The sequence below is a fragment of the Parus major genome, chromosome 5 (genome assembly GCF_001522545.3).
Source record: "Parus major isolate Abel chromosome 5, Parus_major1.1, whole genome shotgun sequence".
In the NCBI taxonomy this organism is placed as follows: Eukaryota; Metazoa; Chordata; class Aves; order Passeriformes; family Paridae; genus Parus; species Parus major.
In genome coordinates this window covers 7763081-7777084 of record NC_031774.1, presented here as the reverse complement: position 1 = coordinate 7777084, position 14004 = coordinate 7763081, and the positions used below count along the sequence as shown (strand labels likewise).

General features: G+C 39.1%; 1 protein-coding gene across 2 annotated transcripts in view; it reads right to left on the bottom strand.

Annotated features, from left to right (window-relative positions):
• The window catches only part of SHANK2 (SH3 and multiple ankyrin repeat domains 2), a 276475-nt gene that overhangs the window by 179088 nt on the left and 83383 nt on the right, over positions 1–14004 (bottom strand). The gene's annotated exons all lie outside the window — the stretch shown is intronic.

The following is a 14004-nucleotide window of genomic DNA, read 5'->3' as shown; positions in this document are numbered from 1 at the left end:
TCACCTATATTCCTGTATTCCAGTTTGAAACAGAGGGGATGATACAAGCATGATTATTCTCCCCTCCCCATCCATCATGCTGAAATAAAGAATTTCTTTTTGGACAGACTAAAATTTCCAAAAAAAAAATTGACCAAGCTCATTTGGCAAAATCAATGCAGATTCCAGGAAATACAAGATGTAACCAGAGAAGTTCGGAAGGTCCTAATTCTGAAAAAAAAAACAAAACAAACCCAGGAATAACTATGCTTGGCAGTGCAAATATGCTTCCAGAGGAAGAGCAAATAACTGAAACAGGCACATAGGGAGGAGGGGGAGGTGCTAAAAATCAAAAAATTTAAGCAGATCTGCTTAAATCTAAGATACAAAGATTCCAAAGGATAGGGAATTCACGGTCTAATAAAAAAGAGTAACCTACATTAAAAAATTGCCTTCTAATAATATAAACTATATAACAGGTAATAAATATTTATTCTATTTCAGGCTTCTCCACTAATCACTAATGCATCTATTTGAAAAATCAAAGGGTTTCTTACTGAGAAAACTGCTTCAAGAAAGACAGAAAATAAATTACTTAAATGGATTTAATGTCTGTGTGCACAGTGATCTCACAGTTACATAGCACTGAAAATAATTAGTAAGCATAAATAAATTAAACAGTTTAAATTTAACATCCCAGTGTTTCATTTACAAAGAAAATAATATTTCCCTAATATAATTTTATGTTTTGGTTCAATTTGTTTTTAAAAGCAACTATCCTTAGCAGGTGGAACTCTTATGAGAGGAAATGGACACAGCACATGCGCAGTATTAAACATCTTTATTTGACAGGAAAAAACCCTCTTCTTGACTTCTAACAGATGTAAGGCTTCCTAAAGAATAACTTTGAACTTTTATTCATTAACTTACAAATATGTGCATTAATTAGCTTCACAGAAGAATCAATATAATTTCCAGAACAAGAACTGCTCCACCAGGGCTGTACCACTAATTTGAATTATATCCCTGTGTGGGTTCCATTTCCTAATATTTTAATCCAATCCCCAATTATATTTGGAGGTACAAAACACAAAGGAACTATGAGTGTTAATGGAGCCCTTAAACTGCTTTTTCCTTTCTCGGGGTGTCAGTGGTAGAAAGCAGTGACAGCCCAGGTTCCCAAGGACAGGCATTAGACCAGGGAAGGGTTAACTCAATCCTGCTCATTCCTGTCTGTTCATATACAGTAAAATAAAAACAGACAGGCAACTGTAGTCAATCAAAATCAATCCCAGGGGGGATTTTTATTAGATTCTTGCCGGAGCTGTAATATTTCATCATCTAGAGGTTTCTAATCAGTGTTATAAAAACATCCAAAATATGAAAGTCACTTGAAATTATTAAGTTTTGTGGAACTCTTTCAGACCTACACCATCAGAGAAATCACCTGATGAGTGATCATTTTATTCCATTTGACTGTCTGTCTTTCCCCTAACACAGGAAATATAATTTCTTCCTACATGGCAGAGCCTCCTGCAATAATCACTATTGTACAATGGGAAAATGTGACAATCAAGGAAGTCAGTGAACACTTGCAGCTGCAGTTTTTGAGCTTCTCTCATTTTCACTAATAGCTTATTAGAATTTGTTTATTTTAACAGAAGTCCTAAATTCTTCGGTGCTGGGAAATTAAAAAAGAAAATATTCCAGCAGCAGCCACTCCCTCCTGAAAGATTTTGTTCCTCACAACTGTAGCCTCGGTATTATCACCTCAGGACAAAAGCTTAATAATTTGACTGTGCCTATACCCAAACATAATATAACCCGCAAGCTATTATCATACTTAATCTAAAAATCATGAGGAACCTTCCAAATAGAGATGAGGTAAATCCTCATTTCCCTGCTCCTTTGGTAGGTGCTCAGAAAAACATGTGGGAGCTGTACATGGGGATGTCTCTGAGAGGAGAAGGCCACCTTAAACAGAAACCAAAACATGGGTTCTCAGGTTAATTTTGATGAGCATTTCTTGTGCATTTGTAACATAAAATTTTTATGGTTGTTTAAATCCATAACCCCCATTAGAAACCTAAGGAAAATCAGTGGCTTACACACTCTTGAGGATCTATTTTTGGGCACTTGGATGCCCAATGTTCTTATTTAATTATCCCTCCAACACACCTTGAAGGTCCAAGGCTTCTTCGATAACGGTCGACCACAGCTATGATTGCTATGATTAATTCTTTCTTGATTTTGTCCATTTTTCAGCTCCTCTCAGAAAAATCCCTCTAGCTGGTATATACATCTAGGTTCTTGTTAAAAATTCAGTCCTTAGCATGTAGAAATGCATTTCTCTGCACTATAAAACAGGCTTTCCGGATGCTAAGCCACCACATGGAGAGTTAGACAAGGAGAGAGAGATTCAAATATAGACTGGAAAGAACATAAAGGCTCTTAGGAAAAAAAAACCAACAAAACAACAAACAAACAAATAAAACCCACCCAAACAACAACAACAAAAAACCCCAACCCCCCACCCCCCCCAAAAAAAAAAACAACAAAAAAGAACTCGGCTACTACAGTGCTTCTAGATTACTGACTTATTGCAGAAAGCCACAAGGTAGTCATGAACCCAGGCAGGGGTGACAGATTCAGAAGGGCTCCACATCAGAGCAACAATTGAACTGATTTTATAAAGTGAAGGGGTGTGCACAGACTGGAGCTGCTCAAGTTTTTGGGTTTTTTTTTATTTTTTTGAATAAAAAAATAAAAATAAAAAAAATAAAAAATAATTGAATAAAAAATTGAATAAAAAATTGAATAAAAAAAAACCCCATCAAGTGTTTGGGTTTTTTTTTTATTTTTTTGAATAAAAAAAATCTGTGAGTTTTCTCAGGGAACTGCAGTTAAAGCAGCACACAGAGAAAAGCATCTGAGCCCACTGAAATGCTGCTGGGAGAGCCCAGCCTGTTATATCTCTGTCAGCAGCATCTTAGCACCCAGGTACCCCTGGTATCAGCCAGCTCTTGGCAGTAGCCTTGGGGCACTCAGCCTGAGCTCAAGGGTTGTGAGGGGAGGAGACTGTGTGTGGGAAAGGACAGCAGAGGAATGGCTTGGGAACAGATGGCAGGAGTTATCAATTAGAAAAGAAAGCAAAAAACAGCAGTGGGAGTTGCACAGCCATGTGCCAGACACCCCTTCCGTCACCCGGCACCACCGTTCCCAGGCTGTGCTCACTCTGACAAGGGCCAAGGAACCCAGAACCTTCCCAGAACTTCCTGGAAAACCAACAACAAGGACTTGGAAAGGCTCTGGGCTCAAGCACAGCTCTGGGGATGCCTTAATCAAAGGCAATTTCTCACATGGTGGAGAGATCCGGCCACCGAGTTCTGCAGAAAACACTTTATTCATTTTAGCAACAAAACATAGGAGGTGTATGTGTTTGATGGCACATCCCAAAGGAATTTAAAAGTTGATGAATCCACAGTTGCCACACATAAATTAAATTATAATCAAGGAAGTGAAAATCAATCTTTTCTTTTTTTTTTTTTTGCCATATTCACATGATTATAAATTAGCCCTCACTAAGACTACAGCAGCTATGCAAGGAAAGCATTCAAAGAGCTGCATGTGCCTGAGAAGGGAGACCTCAGGTTCACCTCAGGGCTTTACTTTCAGATGCTCACACATCAAGGAGAGACAGAAGATGTTCTGGTTAGATCACATTTAAAAATGGCTAAGTATTGCTACAAAACTTGCTACATGTCAGAGCAAATGTCTGACATCTCTCTGAGAGATTGGAAGTTACTAAATGGAGAAATTATGATCCAGAAGAGCTTAAATAAGATTCAAAAAGAAAAATTACCAGGCTCAATGTGGCAATACCTGCAAATATCTGAAGCTCTGCCTGCATCAATACAGATACATAGATCAGAATTTACCTGAGAACAGAAATAAAACCTCTTGTCTCCAAGGATGAAGGGTGGCTTTTTGTGAGGAATCTGGGTCAGGGGTGCAAAGAGAAGTGAACAATTGAAGGGGGAATGAAACCTTCCAATTCTCTGTGAAAGGCTGGAATAGGGGAGGAAACAATGGCCAATGATGAGGGAAACGTCTTGCAAGTAGCAGCTTGAAGAGAGAGAGAGAAAAGCAAAAGCAATGAGAGAAAGCTCCTATAGCTGAAGGGGAATTTAAAAACATGACTGAAATCTATCACCAATGTGGATGTAAACAGCCAATCTGAATAAAATATGGCTGGCTGGCTTTAGTTCTAACAGGTACATTGCTATAAAAGAGGCAACTTATCCAAATAAAGCCATGTACTTTCTGTGGTTCTGGATTGGGAGAATATTCTCCTTGGAATGGGAAGACCAGCTCTGGCAAGGCTTTCTCAAGATTTTATACTCCCAGAGCACTCACAGCCTCTCATTTCTATTATTCGTGTTTGGGTTGAAAGTAATATCCACTCTTACTCTGAATAATACAAATAACTACAATAAATATTTGTGCCTATCCTCCATCTGTTTGTGCACCCTGATAACAGAGTTTTCTCTGCTGGCTGTGAAGACAAGGAAAAATAGAATCTTTTAAAAAGTAAATAGTTTCTGTGAACTCTTTCAGGAAAAGTCAATGGGTGATTTGCAGTTATTAAAACACAAAACTAGTTGTCGTAATTGAGTTCTTTAAATATGAACTGGGCTTATTTCAAGGTGTTTTCATCAGCAAGCAGAACTCCTCCAGAGTGGTTCATCTTCATACAGCAGCAAACTCTGAGTAACCAGCTCCTTAAAAGTGTCATTGAAGCAAGAGATTAACAACTTTTACAGTATTTGGACAGAAAGATCCATTTAGCTCAGACTCTCAACTTGAACTGAAAGCACTCAAGTGTGAACCCCCGAAGCTGCATTCTTTTACTTCCAACAACAAAAGATAAAATAGGAATCAAATATAATTATATCCCACTACAAATCCTTCTGCTCTCTAAACAAGCTGGTGAAAGGACGGTGCAATTTTCCTCGCTAATAAAACACTGGGAAATCTTGTCCTGATGCAGCACCACTCAGAAGGACTGAAGTACACAACAAATTAATTTAATTCCTAGCATTATGTATACACTGAGTTGGGAAAAATTATTACTTAACATCAGGGGGCTGTGCATATCTCAACCCACGTAGTTTATGCTGGGAAAAAAAAAAAATAATAACAAAACCGTTGTTCAGAGAGAAAATTTCATGGCTCGTGGCTCCTGTAACAAAGACTCTTCTGCTAAGTCTGACGTTGATGGGCCTGGGAAGCAGCATTTGTATTTGTGGTTGCAGCCCAATGTTGCAGAGGAGAACAAGGACAAATGAAAGCAGACAAGATACTCAGCAAAACAACTGCACCAATATTGGGTAGCATGGTGCATCCATGTCCTGATGTACAGAAAACAATCTAATTTTGCCTTGGTGTAACTTTCTTCCTACCAGAAGCTCTCCATGAATTCTTTAAATCATTATGTTGTTCCAGGCTTTATTCAGTGATTTGATTTCACTGCTTTAATCTAAGTGTGAACCTCTTTAGTAAATAGTGGGACAAAGCATCTGTGCTTCTGAAAGTGTTGGTGGATCATGTCAGTTTTATTTAGAATAACACCATTTTCATAACTGAAAACTGTATATTTCTCTCAATGGTGGAAAAAAAAAAATGGACTCTTGTAGAAGTTTCAAAATATATAACTGGCCAGCTATTAAAGTTCATGCATGAGTGTGAAGTAGCCAAAGCAGGTAGCGTAAGAAAACAGCAAAGAAAGAAATTAGTAATATTTTCTTTTAGCTCCAGTTCCTCCTTCTTCTCCAGCTCTTAAATCCTGGCGTCCTTCACTGCCATCTTTCAATCTCATTTTCCCTTCTTCTCATTGCTACAGATGCCTTTCACTGCTTCCCTCACCAATTCCCTAAAGATAATCTTCCTGCCACCCAGATCCAACAGGAAATAAATGGCATGTAAGAGTAGGCCAGGAGAGAGAATTTCTAGAAGATACCATGTCATGGCAAAGTTACATAAAATTTGCAACCACGACAAATGGATGGGGATAGAAGAGAAGCTGAATACAAGAAAACAGCATCTAAAAGAGGAAGATTCATGTGAGGTTGCAATATTTAAATGCATAACAATAGTGGAAATAACCCAAAATTCAATTGTGAAGAGAGGACTACAATATTACTGTAAATTTTCACCAGCTTATTGCACTTTGAGGGGAATCCTTTCATGGAGTAAAGAATACAGCATTTTACTGAGGAGACAGAGCTGGGCTTGAGCTGCCAGCAAAGGAATTGAAACTCTGTGAGCTTTTCCCTCTGCTGGCTGGCTTCCCACAGGTACTGCCACTTTATGATGTATTTAATGACAAAAACCTGCATTGCCACTTTCATTCTCATTTTACAGCAGAGCCCATTTTTATCCTGACAGAAGCATTGGTAAGCCAGAAACTAAGCACCGAGAGAACTGAATTATTGACTCTGCAGCCTCCCTGAAGCTCAGGAACCTGCAAGGAGTGAGAAGAGAATTTAGGGAGAGAATTCTGGTGGGGGTTGTGAATGTACAAAGCAAAAAGCATTTCTGAGATTGTAGATTTTGCTTCTCAAACGTGGAGCTAGTGAGACCCATCATTACGGCACCCCACATTATCCTCAGCACAGTTATTCCCCTCTTACCTAAGTGACTTTCAAAAAAATCTTCCTCTGCTCTTATTCTCATCATCTTAAATCCAAAATGGACCTGAGAACCAAATAATTCACACTGACACTTCTGAGAAAAGGCATTTGGTTTACCTGAGCAGAGAGTCTCCCACTGCAAACTTCCAGTTGTCTTCTCTACCAAAGATGGGAGATACACACCCATTCACCCCCCAAAATATCTTCTCTCCTAAATAGGGGATTGCAAGCTCTATCCAAAGTCATGTTATTAAGCAGGATCTTAAAAAGATAAAACCCAATAATTTAGTCTGATAATTGTCTCGCTATCCTTAGCTCCATTTAGACATTTGGTGTTAAATAGAAACGAAAACATTGCTGACTTATTCATTAAAATAACAGTATTTTAAATTGTATTAGTAGCCTACATTTCTTCATCTCAAAAATAACTGCTAATGAATCATGCTGGTATAACTAAGGATAAAAAAAGCCTGTATCCGCTGAAGCAGGGGGTTATCTCTGTACAAATATGTAGGTGTTTGCAGCATTTATAATGTTCTCAGTGCTGAATCCCATTGAGAAAGGAAAGCTTGCTTGCTGAAGGAGTTATGAGGTGGATTAATGATTTAAGTGATGTCACAATACGATCCCTACTTCTGCTTCAAGACATCATCACATGTGCTTTACAATATTTGAAAATGTTGAGGAAAGACTTCCCATCCTGTTTCTTAATGCTTCCAGTAGATTAAGTTTTGTGCTGACAGCTAGGTTTAAATTTTATGTAACAAGAATACAAAAAAAGAACTGTTGTTAAATAGGTTAGTAAGTCAAAGCAGGTAAATAAGATCAATTGAAAGAATAAAGAAGGTGCAAGCTTTAATCCCATCATCGAAAAGTAATTTTATGTATAAACTATTTCAGAAGCAGTGCCATCTATTCTTACATTCCTGGCATAGATCTGATGTTCATTAATTCAGTGGAAAATGCATGGCTGACATCCAAGACATTACTAAGAAAAGAGAAGAGTTCTGGATATTATTTGGCAGTCCCACCCCCGGACATCATGACTACTACAATGAAATTTGACTTCCGTGTTCAAGTTTCAAAATAACTCTGTTTTCTTCCAGACAAGAAGTGATGCAAATAGTGCTAATGCACACCCCTGAAAAAGAATGGGATCAGAGAAAGGAGAGGAATTGTGTGAATATGGGAACTGCATTATGTTACTCTCTACTAAGTCCCAGCATCTCAGATGCAGATTCTTGATGCTCCTGAGTAGCTGCAGAATGTGTGTTTAGGCAAGGAATCACTGTCACTTTGGTGTCACCTGTACACCGGTGACATGTGTGTCATTATTCCATGTGTCCAGCAGCACTTTCATTGGAGGAAGGATCATTTGGCATCAGCCACCTAGGATCCAGTCTGTGGCCATCAACAGCAGCACATCTAAATTAAGATGATGACTGCACTCACAAATTCAAGGGCACAATTCACACATGAAACATTTCAGGAATGAACCGCATGTCTTTATAAACAAAAATAAATGCATGAAGAATACATGTGTTTCCAGAGAAAAATGTGGGTAGGACAGAAAACATAAAACAGGGTGCCATCAAATACGCATTTCAGATATTAAATTAGGAAGCTTCAGCTGAGAAGTGAATTCAAATAACTTGCAGTATTTTTTGTCTGCTAGAGACCTAAACCAAAGAAAATACCCAGCCCTCAGCTCCACCAGTGGACACCAGAGAATTTCAGTGGGAACAATACTGCAGGCATTCCCAGCAGCTCTGCCTTCTGAGGAACCACAACTATAAACAACAGAGAGATGACCACAGCCCCCAGGACACCTGTTACAACAGGGGACAGAAACACAGTCAGAGATTATTCTCATTCCCTGTTTCGAAGTTCCCACTGGGGGTCAGGAAAAGCCTAAAGTCAATTCCCTCAGCTGGGTGATGACTGGTGGAGGGTGGTAAAACAGAATATATGGAAATTTAAAAGCTGATTCTATAGAATTCCCTCAAATAAATTTTCCATAGAATTTTAACATATCTTTCCTGGCCAATAATTTGACAAAAAATTTAGAGATGACTCATCCTAAGTCCCTCTGGGTAGGACCATGCTTCACTCTATGTTGGGAAGGAACATTAAGGGAATTATTAGCAGAAAAGGAGAAAAAAAATAAATGGGGCTCACAGGACACATCTGGGCTCAAGAAATAAAGTATAAGTGAAGGTGGAAGGACTGGAAGACAGGAAGAAAGTACATCAAAACCCCAGTGGTTCCCAGCAAATCTGGCAGATACAATCTGGAGGAGTTTCCAATGGAGCAAATGAAGATGGGTTACTGCTGTCAGATACTCCAGAATGCTCCATGACTCAGGGAAGTGCATGTCAGTAGTACACGAGGCGGGAGGCAGCGTACACCACGGTGCTGCACGAGGGAGGGAAGAGCAACCCCTGAAATCTGACTCAGGGTCTGAACACCAGGCACCAGTTTAAGGATTAATCAAACTACTCAGTAGCCAAGAGCAATGCAAGAAATAGTGAAGATGCATGAGTAAGCAGTGGTTTACATTTACATAGGAGAGAATACAAAAAGGAAAGGTTCTGAGGATCCAGTGAGAGAGTTACAGAGTTCTGACACTGGGACAGAGACACCTCTTACTCTATGGGTTGTTAAACAATGAATAAAGGGGAAGACACAGCTGTTTAAATCCTAGCCCCAGTAAAGGTGATTTATTTTTTTTGCTCTAGACTCTAAAGGGACTAGAATTTCAGTCAGGAAATAAAGAACCATATGAATGATGGACTAGGACTGCTCCAGAACCAGAGAAATGGACCTTTGTAGGAAAACTAGAAGAGACTGCAGGAGATTTTCTGATCATTAACTGCCAGAAGTGGACAGCCTTATCTGCAAATAGGTATTGCTGAGTGGTAAATAACATCAGAAATAAACCACAGATTCTCTCCCTTTACCAACACCTTACTATGCCTCAGTGTGGATTTGGGTTTTGAATCTCACTAACTGAGCCTCCCTGATCAATTTTAACCTTCATCTGTGCTCCTCAAAGGTGAACTGTCAGGGATTTTGTTGCTATGCACTATTACGGCTGGGAAAACCTTTGTAATTCCAATTGATCTTTCTTATCTCTTCTGCCACTCTCCACTACAGGATAAAAGAGAAGGGGAAGCAGCTGTCTCCTAACTACCATAATTTTCTTGGCTTTTACACCTTGTTATCTCTCAGTATTCTGCATTTTCAGTATGTACCCAGAGCAGGTGATGCCTAAAGTCAGGGACAGAACAAACCTCCCAACATAGCACTGTTAATGCCAGGTGAGAAACACATCTTCACTAATAGCAGCTCTGCAAAGAAAGGACATGCATACAGGAGAAAAGCAGAGGAGAAAAGAAGCCCCAAGGTCTAGGGACTGTGTCAGCACCTATAGATCCTATAAGCATTTAACTGCATGCAAAGATAGCGTAAGGGCAGAAAGTTCAAGAAGCTGGCTGGTAGAAAACTACTCTGTTGCTCCAGAAATGAAGGAACTGAGGAAGGACACTGTGAGGAAGGGCTGAAGTAATTAAACAGGAATCTAAGGCTTACTATGAGACAAAATTTAGGGAACAGTTTTAAACAACACAAAAATAAATGGAAAAGGAGATAGGAAATCAAAACAAGGCAGTAATTTAATACTGATGGTGGTAACCACAGATGGGTATTTCTGAGCAAACAGGCACAGGCACACATCAGGGACAGAAATCACCATTGTGCCCAACAGCAAATGGTTCCTGTCCCATGTCTGTGGGCTTCAGGAACTTTCCAAAACACAGCACACTGAGGAAAAGCTCTTAACTAGCACAAGGAAGACTTACCTAGCTTGACACTACATGCTGGGAACTCCCAGGGAATCTGGGAGGATCCCAGCAGGCTGATCACACTGCAAGATGACATCCTCAGCTATTCATGACAAAAGCAGGATGACCTAAAGCAGCAATTTTTGCATGCAGTCATGCAAGGCACACACAGCTAGTGGGACTTTCAAGCATGACCACAGCAGAAATTTCTTTGGATAATAAAGACCGCTAAGGTCTTTATTAAGGCTAGTATGGGTAATAAGGTGATGAAAGGAATGAGAACAAGTACTATAAAACAACTTTAGGCTTTGTTCCCTTCAAGAACCAAGTAATTGTTTTAGGAAGGCACTTACTCATTACTAATCTACAGGCATTAAAAATTAGTGTCCTTAATAAGCTGGGAAGGACATTAAAATATTTAGAAGAGTATAAATGCTAAGTAATTCATGTAAGTAACAAAAGCACTCTAGTGCTAGAGCAAAATCCAGCAAGCACTGTTGTGTGTATTCCCAGACCAAGGAGCAAAAGGGAACATGGCTCATGTGTGATTTCTGGATTCACGACTGAAGAAGTTTTCTAAATACATTTAATTGAACTTTGAACAATAAATTTCACTGGAGTGCAGGCCTAAAACCAGTTTAAAAAACCCTGAACATTCTAAAACGTACCTTTTTATAGCATTAGGCACCAACTACCTGTACAGATCTGGAATTTCTATGCCCCTCATGACATAGTGCTTAATTGTAGTTACATTTGTTAGTTTTATTCATTGCTTAGATTTTTCATTATATTGCTACACACACAAAACCCCCCCACATTATTTGTACTTGGTGACCCCTCAAAACATCATCATTCAGCACTCAAAAGGACTGGGATTCTCTCCATGTGTATTTAAAAGCAGTTTGACTAAATAAATATGCTTCATTTGCAGAATATTGTAGGACTGGAAAGAAAATGAAACAAAACAAAACAAAACAAAACCAACAATTAAATTGTACCCTATGGAAAAATACCCACTTCTTTATTTTTCTTCCAAGTATCCAGATCTACACTAAGAAAAATCTTCCACATACACATCCTGGGAAAACCAACATTTTTGCCCACTGTGGTCTGAATATTCTAACTCTGTCCAGTTGCATGTCTCCGTGAAAGACATCATTAGATCATCTTCTGTCCCATAGCAACCACTTTGTTTTCTCAGGGAAACAAAATATTTTAGCCTCCTCAGGCAATACCTTTCTCTGCATGGTTCCCTAAATGAAGCTGTTTGTAATCCAAAGCTAACATCTCAATTTACACTGGTCTTCTCAGAGATTTATACCTATGGATGTGGAAAATAAAATGGTAGCCAGAGGCTTTTCTAACTCAATATATGTATGTGCATGTCCACAGCAAGAGTGAAAATTCCACATTTTATATAGAAAGCCTGGGTTTTTTTATAACATTTCCTTATTTAAAATTACAAATTCAAGTTATTAATTTACATCCTTAAACAATAATCTGGAAGACAGCAATGGAATGGAAAAAAGAGGTATTGTTTTAACAGTCTGAAAGTGCAATGATAATTTATGTTTGAATTTACCGAGTGATAAGAAGGTAAATAAGCCACGAGAGACTTGAGAGGATCTTCCTGTAGCTGTCAGAGGTGACAATCTCATAGTAATCCATAAACTTCAGGGCTCCTGGCCACAGCCACCAGTTATCCAACAAAGGTTCTCAGCTCTTTACCCCAGCCCTCTGTGGAGCTGACTTTGTCTTTAAAAGGGTTTTTTAATTATTAAATCACACTGAAGTGACTATAGCTATTTTAAATAATTCACTGATGCTGTTTCACTGTGCAAGTCACTGCTGAAATTCCCCACAGGCATTACACAGAAGCAAACATGGAGAGAAACACAGAGTGGAGTAAAAAGCCATCAAAGCAGTGGCAAAAAACCCCACAGAAGCAGAATTTGTACCATGCTGTGACTTGCTGTGATCACCTGGAAACTTGGGTGCTTTCCTGAACACTGTCACCATTCAAGCATAAAAGGACTACCATGAAAAAATACTTCAAATTTTAATTATTATTTTTCTTAATTTGGTAACCCTATTACATCTTTCCATGACATCAAATGCTACTGATTTAAAGTTTAAACAATGAGGGGCACTGGAACGTGCAAAAAGTCTTCCAGAGGAAAACTGAAATGAGAGATGAAAGGCTAAACAGGATGCAAACACCCACGCAAAACTCTGTAGGAAGAAAGAAAAATAAAATACAACTGGCTGTTGTACTACTCCAGCTCTTTAGGAAATCTTATTTCTCCATCTAAATTCTGAAAAACAAACAGTGAGAAGGTTAAAAAGGTAAAAAAAGCCAATATGAAATGTTTCCATCTCTACATAACCAAGCTTTTCAAACCTGTACAGAAGGAAGGCTGGTAGGAAGCAGTTTGTTCTCATGGTACAATTTCAAATTTTTTGTTATTAAGCTTTAATGCAAGGCAAAGACATGATCTGAACAGCATTTCAATGATGATGCAACGTGATGGGTGCATTGCATAATGTCACAGGATATCAAAAGATGTGTCCTGGTGTAACCTCCCTCACTCCCAGGGAGAAGCTCCTGAAAATGCAGGAGGCTCTTCACAGCTTAGAAGCCGTTACTGGAAAGTTGTCACTCATTTTCAATAACTGAGCAGGATTTGTGACTACCCAGCCTCAGTGAGGCCAAATGCTTCGTTATGAAACTGTGCCTTCATTGGCTTCTGCCAGGCTCATCCTTCTTCTTCCATTTGTTATGATTCCTGGCACATGGGCACGGGAAAGAAGGAGACAAAATCCACTTCAGGCAAGTGCTGTGCTCCTTGCTCTGGGGGCTGACTCAAAGCTGTGCTAATTGAACCACAGCCTCTCAGAAGGGTCTCACATTCCATCAGTCAGGGATGCCTGGGACAGGGGCACAGTGGGATAGCTCAGTCACTGTGTGCCTCGAGACAGGGATCTAAGAGCTTGCTGGACTGAGGGGAACTGCTAAACCACCAGCTATGTTAAGCCAGGATCAGCTCATATCTGGCAAACAAAAATCAGTGGAAGCAGGACTAGCAGTTTTGCAGATCGGTTTTCTAACCTGTTTTGTGTTTTCCATTTTCAATATTTGGTATGAATTCCTCTGCACATTCATCTTTCTAAGAATTAGATCAGCTCTTAATGCTTTTTTTTATAGCTGAAAGGTGATGCTACATACTGTGTGTTTATGAACAATTTATCAGTTAAAGATGGAGCAGAATTAGGAACCCCTGAGATTTTAAATCCTTGTTAAGTAATTGTCACGGCAGCTTCTGACAAGAACAGAAAAATGTCATAAAACTAAGCAGAGCTAAGTAGTCGTCAAGATAATTTCCAGCTTCTAATAAAACCAGAGCAGGTACACCTATACATTTCTTTACAAAGCCTGTAACCATGGTAGGAAAAGCAGCATAATTTGATTCTGACAACCTGTAATTCCTCAT